The sequence below is a fragment of the Cyrtonyx montezumae genome, unplaced genomic scaffold (genome assembly GCF_038088225.1).
Source record: "Cyrtonyx montezumae isolate F1298 unplaced genomic scaffold, pur_monq_1.0 scaffold_16, whole genome shotgun sequence".
Lineage (NCBI taxonomy): Eukaryota > Metazoa > Chordata > Aves > Galliformes > Odontophoridae > Cyrtonyx > Cyrtonyx montezumae.
Window position 1 is genome coordinate 1,369,986 of NW_027071892.1, and position 6,000 is coordinate 1,375,985.

Sequence of the window (6,000 nt, forward strand, 5' to 3'; positions counted from 1 at the left end):
GTTACCAAACGCAGTAATTGTGTTTTAAAGAATAGACAACTCACTAATATTTTTTCCACATGCAGAGCATAAGAATAAAGCTCAGCGCCAGCACAGACAGCAGCGTGGACAGCAGAACAGCACAGGCCACTTCCAGCACAGGGATGTTGAGTGTTTTGCAGCTCAGGAGCCATGGTGGTATTCCCAGCATCCACCTCTGGAAGAACAGATGCAATGCTGCAGGTTACCGGGGGGAGGGGGAAAAAGGGAATAGATGGGTCTACAAAAATAAAACTACGGCACGATTTGAGAAGGAACGTTAACTTTACTAAATCTAATAAAATTGAACAATTGAGAGAGAGAGAAAGTTTCCAAACCAAAAACTGGGAGCTTACGTTGGCGAGGAACTGCAGGAGAAACACACGTGCTGAATCTCCACAGCAGCTGAGAGAGCGGGGCCTGGCATCTGGTGTGGAGCTCTGCCCCTCTGCTGCTCCCCAAGAGCATTAACTCCTTAACTGTCTGCATGATGTTCTGATGTGGAAAACCGGCATCAAAACCACAAAACCACAACAGAAGAAAACTGAGCTCTACACATTCCCATTCAGAGCAGTGGTCGGTGCACCCATGGCACAGACAGCTGCACAGAACAGGGCTCCAGGGGCACTGGCTGCTTGCTGAGTCACTGTTGGGAAGGGTGAGCTTCCATGTATCCCAATGAAGAAAGGCCAGAGGAGAAGCAGGCATGAACAGCACAGGTATAGGTGCAGCAGCAAAAGCAGCAGAGCTCCCCAGGAGTGAAATGCTTCCTTGCAAGCATGGGAAGTGGCAGCTACTGCCTGTGCTCCACTGCTGCACCAGACATGGGCCCTGCTCTCTCATCTCCAGCCATGGGCTGGCAGCTGTGTCCTTCCCAGCCAGGACAGCAAGCCCTCAGCACTTTTCATTGCCTGCAGCTCCCAGCAGGCCCAGGCGAGGGCACAGGGCAGCAGTCTTGTCAGCGAGGAGCTTGCCCAGAGAGCCCAATCCAGAGTCAGGCTGTAGAGAGCGGTGAGTTCTGCCAGAGTCCTGATTGACTGCCTGAGAGAGCGCACTTTGGACTTGTTTCCTCAGAGCTGAGCAGGTGCAGGTTTGTGGCCTACGGCACCTGCAGCAGCCATCTGTCCCCTGTGCCTTCCCCGTGCTCACACATACGCCACAGCCAGCATTTACAGGGCCAGCCAAGGGAGATGGAACATGGCAGCTGCATTTCACTCGTAGCTCTCATTTCCTGTGTGATGGTGGGACACAGGAGCTGAGACACAGTGCCTCTTGTTCTGGTCAGCTCTGTACCCTTCCTGCACCTGTACGTAGTGCTCTACATCCTTGGCTGCTGCCACTGCTCCCGAGTTTGAAGGGCGCTGTGCTGTGCCTCCTGTCTGTACCTGCTTTCCAGTTCCCATTGCTAGACATGGTAGGTCCACCTGGTTGGAACTGCAGTCAGCTAATGTGTGTATGAAAGAAGGATGACAGAAGTCTTCTTTATTTCACAGGCTTTAGTCTTCAGTACACCTTGTGCTTTGGGTCTCAACAGTGCGCTGCCACTTGCAGAACGTTTACTTTCCCTTCAGATGAAATATTACTTGTGTATTCTTTGTTTTCTTTTTCTCTTCAATTAATCTGCAAAACATCCCCAGACATAGCAGATGCACCACAGAATATCCTTACCAGGCACTAACAAGGGCAATCCTCAGCTGCAGATGCTGATGGCATTCTTAATCCCAGAAGTCACGAGGCTGAGCTGCACTGCTACATCCCAGTGACCTTCATAGGGATTACAGAGAACTGTGCTTGAAAGCTTGAAGTTAAAATGCTGACGGATGATGGCCAGCAGGGAAGGGGCCTAGCACTTATCCTAGTGGAGCAACTCCAGGGTGCTCTTGGGTTTGCTCTGCTGAAGAAAAAATATATTTCATCTGACTTATACTGTCAATCCTGAGACCTAGCTTCAACTGCTAAAATCCCGTGGTGTTTGCTTAAAACTATTTCAGCCCTGATGCGCTGGACAGCAGAGACGTTTACACACATATAGTCACTCTGATGCCTTGCTTCCCGCTACTGCTAACAGATGCATTCGAAATCCCAGGACGAAGCAAATTAACAGTGCTGCATCCTTCCTGATCAAAATTTCCAGACACCTCAGGGGTACAGGGACGCTCCCTTAACCCCACCTAATTGCCACAACACTTCCTGTCGAGGTTCCCATCAGTTCAAAGGTATTAGAGTCGCTCTTGGGCCTGTTTCTTTCCATCTTCTTGGCTGTTCTTTCTGGAATGCAGGGATTTCTTTTGGGGCCCGCAAACACTGCCGGCATAACCAAACACAAGCTATCCCTTTTAATGACCTTCCTTCAGAAAAACTCAGTGCTGCACAACTCTGTATTAGGTACAGATCTCTTCAGTATTGAATGCAGGACTGGAAGGTGTAGGAAGTAAGTTTGCAGATGGTACCCAATTGGGAGGAGCAGCTGATTCCCTTGAGGACAAAGGTCTTGTAGAGAGAGCTCGGAAAGTAAGAGGGCTGGGCAATCACCGACCGTATGAAATTTAGCAAGACCAACTGATGGATTCTGCACCTGGGATGCAGCAACCCTGGATATAAGTTACAGACTCAGGGAGGAGTGGCTGCAGAAGAGCTCTGTGGAAGGGGATCTGGGGGTTCTGGCTGGTGGCAAGTTGAATGTGAGCCAACTGTATGCCCTGGTAATCAGACAGGCCAACTGTCTTCTGTTGGGCATAAGGCCCAGCATTGCTAGCTGATCAGCAGAAGAAACTCCCTTGCTGTGCTTTATGCTGGGCGACCTCAGCTCAACGACCGTGTGCACTTTTGGGTGTCACGATATAGGAAAGACTTAAAACTTGTAGAGAGTGTCCTAAGGAGGGTACCAAAGATGGTGGAAGGTCTAGAGGGCGAGACATAGGAAGTCATTTTGATAGTTCAGCTTGGAGAATAGGATGTCTGCGGAGAAGGAGCTGGGTGTTCTGGTGGACAACAGGCTGGCCATGAGCAAGCAAGGTGCCCTTGTGACAAAGAAGGCCAGAGGTATCCTGGGGGACGTTAAGCACAGCATGTCTGGCAGGTCGAGGGAAGTGATCTGCTCTGCTGAGGCCACATTTAGACTGCATTGTCTAGTTATAGGCTCCCCAGTTCCAAATCAGACAGGGACCTCCTGGAAGGAGGGCCACAGAGATGGCTGGATGGAGCCCTGGACAGGCTGAACCAGTGGGTGGTGTCCCTGCTCACGGCAGTGGGGTTGGAGGTATAAGTTCTTTAATGTCCCTTCCAACCCAAGGCATCCCAGGATTCTGTGATTCTATGATGGAAGCAGCGGCCCCAGGCATCCCTGGTGAAGCGCATTACGAGAGGAGCAGCCTGCATCGAGCCTCCACCTGGAATCATGGTACCGAGAGGTCACAATGCCCCACTGTATGCCTGCACTGAGTCATGATGTCACAAGGTCCAACTGTGACAGCTGTTTCATGACACGGGCATTGCCCTGTGCCTGCCCCAACAGCAGCACTTGCTGTGGCTGCAGCAACAGTAGTGGCAGCATGGCACGATTGTGGGGGGACATGGCCCCTACCCACCTTGTCCTCCTCCTCCTGCTGATGGCTATGCTTACACAGGAGATTGGTGCTGCTCCATGGCAAGCACAGGGAGCAGGTGAGTGGGCAGAGACGGGTCCAAAACTGAGCGCCACTGGGGGCAAGAAGTCAGGCTGTGACCATGGCCGTGCGTCAGCCTTCCCTTGGGATGCCTTCCATGGTGGGTGTTAGGCAGGGGATGACAGGCAGCATCACAGGAGCCAGGCAACAGCCTGTGACAGCATGGCTTCCCAGGGCTGAAACAGACCATGGTTCTGCTGCTTGCTGGCTGGAGCACTGCCTTCATTCTGGGACATGTCCCTGGAGAGAGCTCAGAAGATGTGTGCTGGGAAAAGCATGAGCTTTTCTTTTCCAGCCTCGTGGTACTCCCCATACATGAGTCCCAGTTTCCAACACAGAGCCCCAGCCCACAGGAAGAGAAGGGCGTGTTTTCCTCTGGTGCTTCAGTGTGACCTTCCTTTTTTGTGCACTGGAGATGTCCCCAGAAGAAGGTCCCAAGGCGGTGTATCTTCTGCCATGAGGTCCGTGAGGGGTGTAGCGCATGGTGTGGAGAGTATTCTGTAAGCTGCCAGGTGGCAGACAACAGCTCATCATGTCTGCTCTGCAACTGTGCCAATCATCACCCGAGTCTTTCTCCCGTCCCATTTCCTGACCCAACTCCACTTACTAAGGGAGAAGATCACAACATGCAAAGGGAAGTACTCTAATCTGCTCGTCTTAATTCTAGATGATGGCATTGGTGTGCCCTATACAGATGATGACGAGGATCCAGGCTTGGTGTCCTGGGGTCAGCACAGAGGTAAGTTGTGAGAATTCTGCTAGTACCTTGGAGGCATTGCACAGGTCAGTCGTGAGTATTTGGGTACTTGGAGAGCTGCCAAGTTTCAGTGGGAAGGACCCCGCAACTCAATGAGGAAAAAGTGGGTCTCGACACGCAGAGGAAGCTCTCCTCACCACTGCCTAATCACACTTGTCCCTGCAGGCCCTCTTGGTCAATTTGCGGAGCCGAATCCTGTCCCAAAGCCTGTGTTGGATGCCGCAGGTAAGTCACCAGTCTTCATTTCACTGACATGTGTTCATCCTTGGTGCTGATACTTCTATAAGGGAAGATCACTGACAGAGCATCGTTCTGTGCTGTTTGTGTGCAGATATGACTGGAGGTGAAGGTGATCTAGCTTCCCCTCTGAGTTCTGGGACTGAAGCTCTGACAGGTCGCTTGGGTACGTCATGGCTTTTCACTTCCTTTGAGAGCTGCCAGCTCAAAACCCTAATCTCAGTCATTTCTGCATGCAATTGTGAGAGCGTCGTACTTTATGTGCGTGTATGCCCTTTGTTCTCACAGTCTCAGGGTTTGCTCCGCTATTCAGTGATGCTGTGTTGTGTGATGGAAACTTTTCGTGTGTCTTTGGTTGCAGAAGTGCCTCCAGCGAGGGCTTATCCGAGGCCTTGGTTCCTTCCTGCGCCGGAGCCCAGCTGGAATCCCGTGGGTGAGTAGTTTGTGTTTGGGATTCCACTGACTCCCCACTGGTATTCAACACTTCAGGCACAGGAGATTTACCCTCATACATTCTGTTAAGGTCTAGAAAGAGGAAAGGATACCTCTACAAAAGAGGAATATTTCCAGAGGTCCTCTCAGATCATAAGAAAACTGTTGCGGAAAATTTTGAAGGCAGAGCATGGTGAGGAAGAGACTGCACAGCAGGAGCCATTGCAGGAAGGCATTGGTGACACACAGGCAGTCTCTGGCAACGAAACACAGGCAGTGAAAGGAACTGGTTGGCCAGGTAATTTCTTTCCAGTGGTCATCCGTTGTCACGTAGCAGAATCACTGTGTGCCAACAGGCTCTTCCTGCCTGCTCTCGCACAGCAGACCAGCAGCCAAACCTGAGCATGTTGGCACAGAGCACGTGCTATAAAAGAAGGCTCCCTCAGGCGAGGAGCCGGGCCCTGTGTGGCAGGAGCCTGCAGGAGTGTTTCTCCCCAGGGCTGGCTCCAGCTTTGCCTTGTGCTGGCTGGAGCTCAACCTTGAGCCTGGGGGATATCATCTGAGGGAGATATCAGGGCTTGCGAGACTGGGAGTGTATGAGGGTTCCTGACCTTCAGTGCTCCTAGCAGTGCAAGCCCAGAGCAGAGCCCCAGCCCTTGACACTGAGTAAGACACGGGCAGCACCGGCGTATCCTTTCCCCCCCAGTGAGAAGTGGAAGCAATCATCCTTGTCCTCTGGTGGCCAGGCAAGAGAGAAAGAGCTACCCACTGATGAAAAAGGACGACTCTTGGGTCCATGAATCACACTGAGAGATTATCTGCAGCACAGATGATTGTAACCTGCGGCATTGTCTCTGTTCTTCCAGGCGTGGATGCTGGGAATGCCACCAC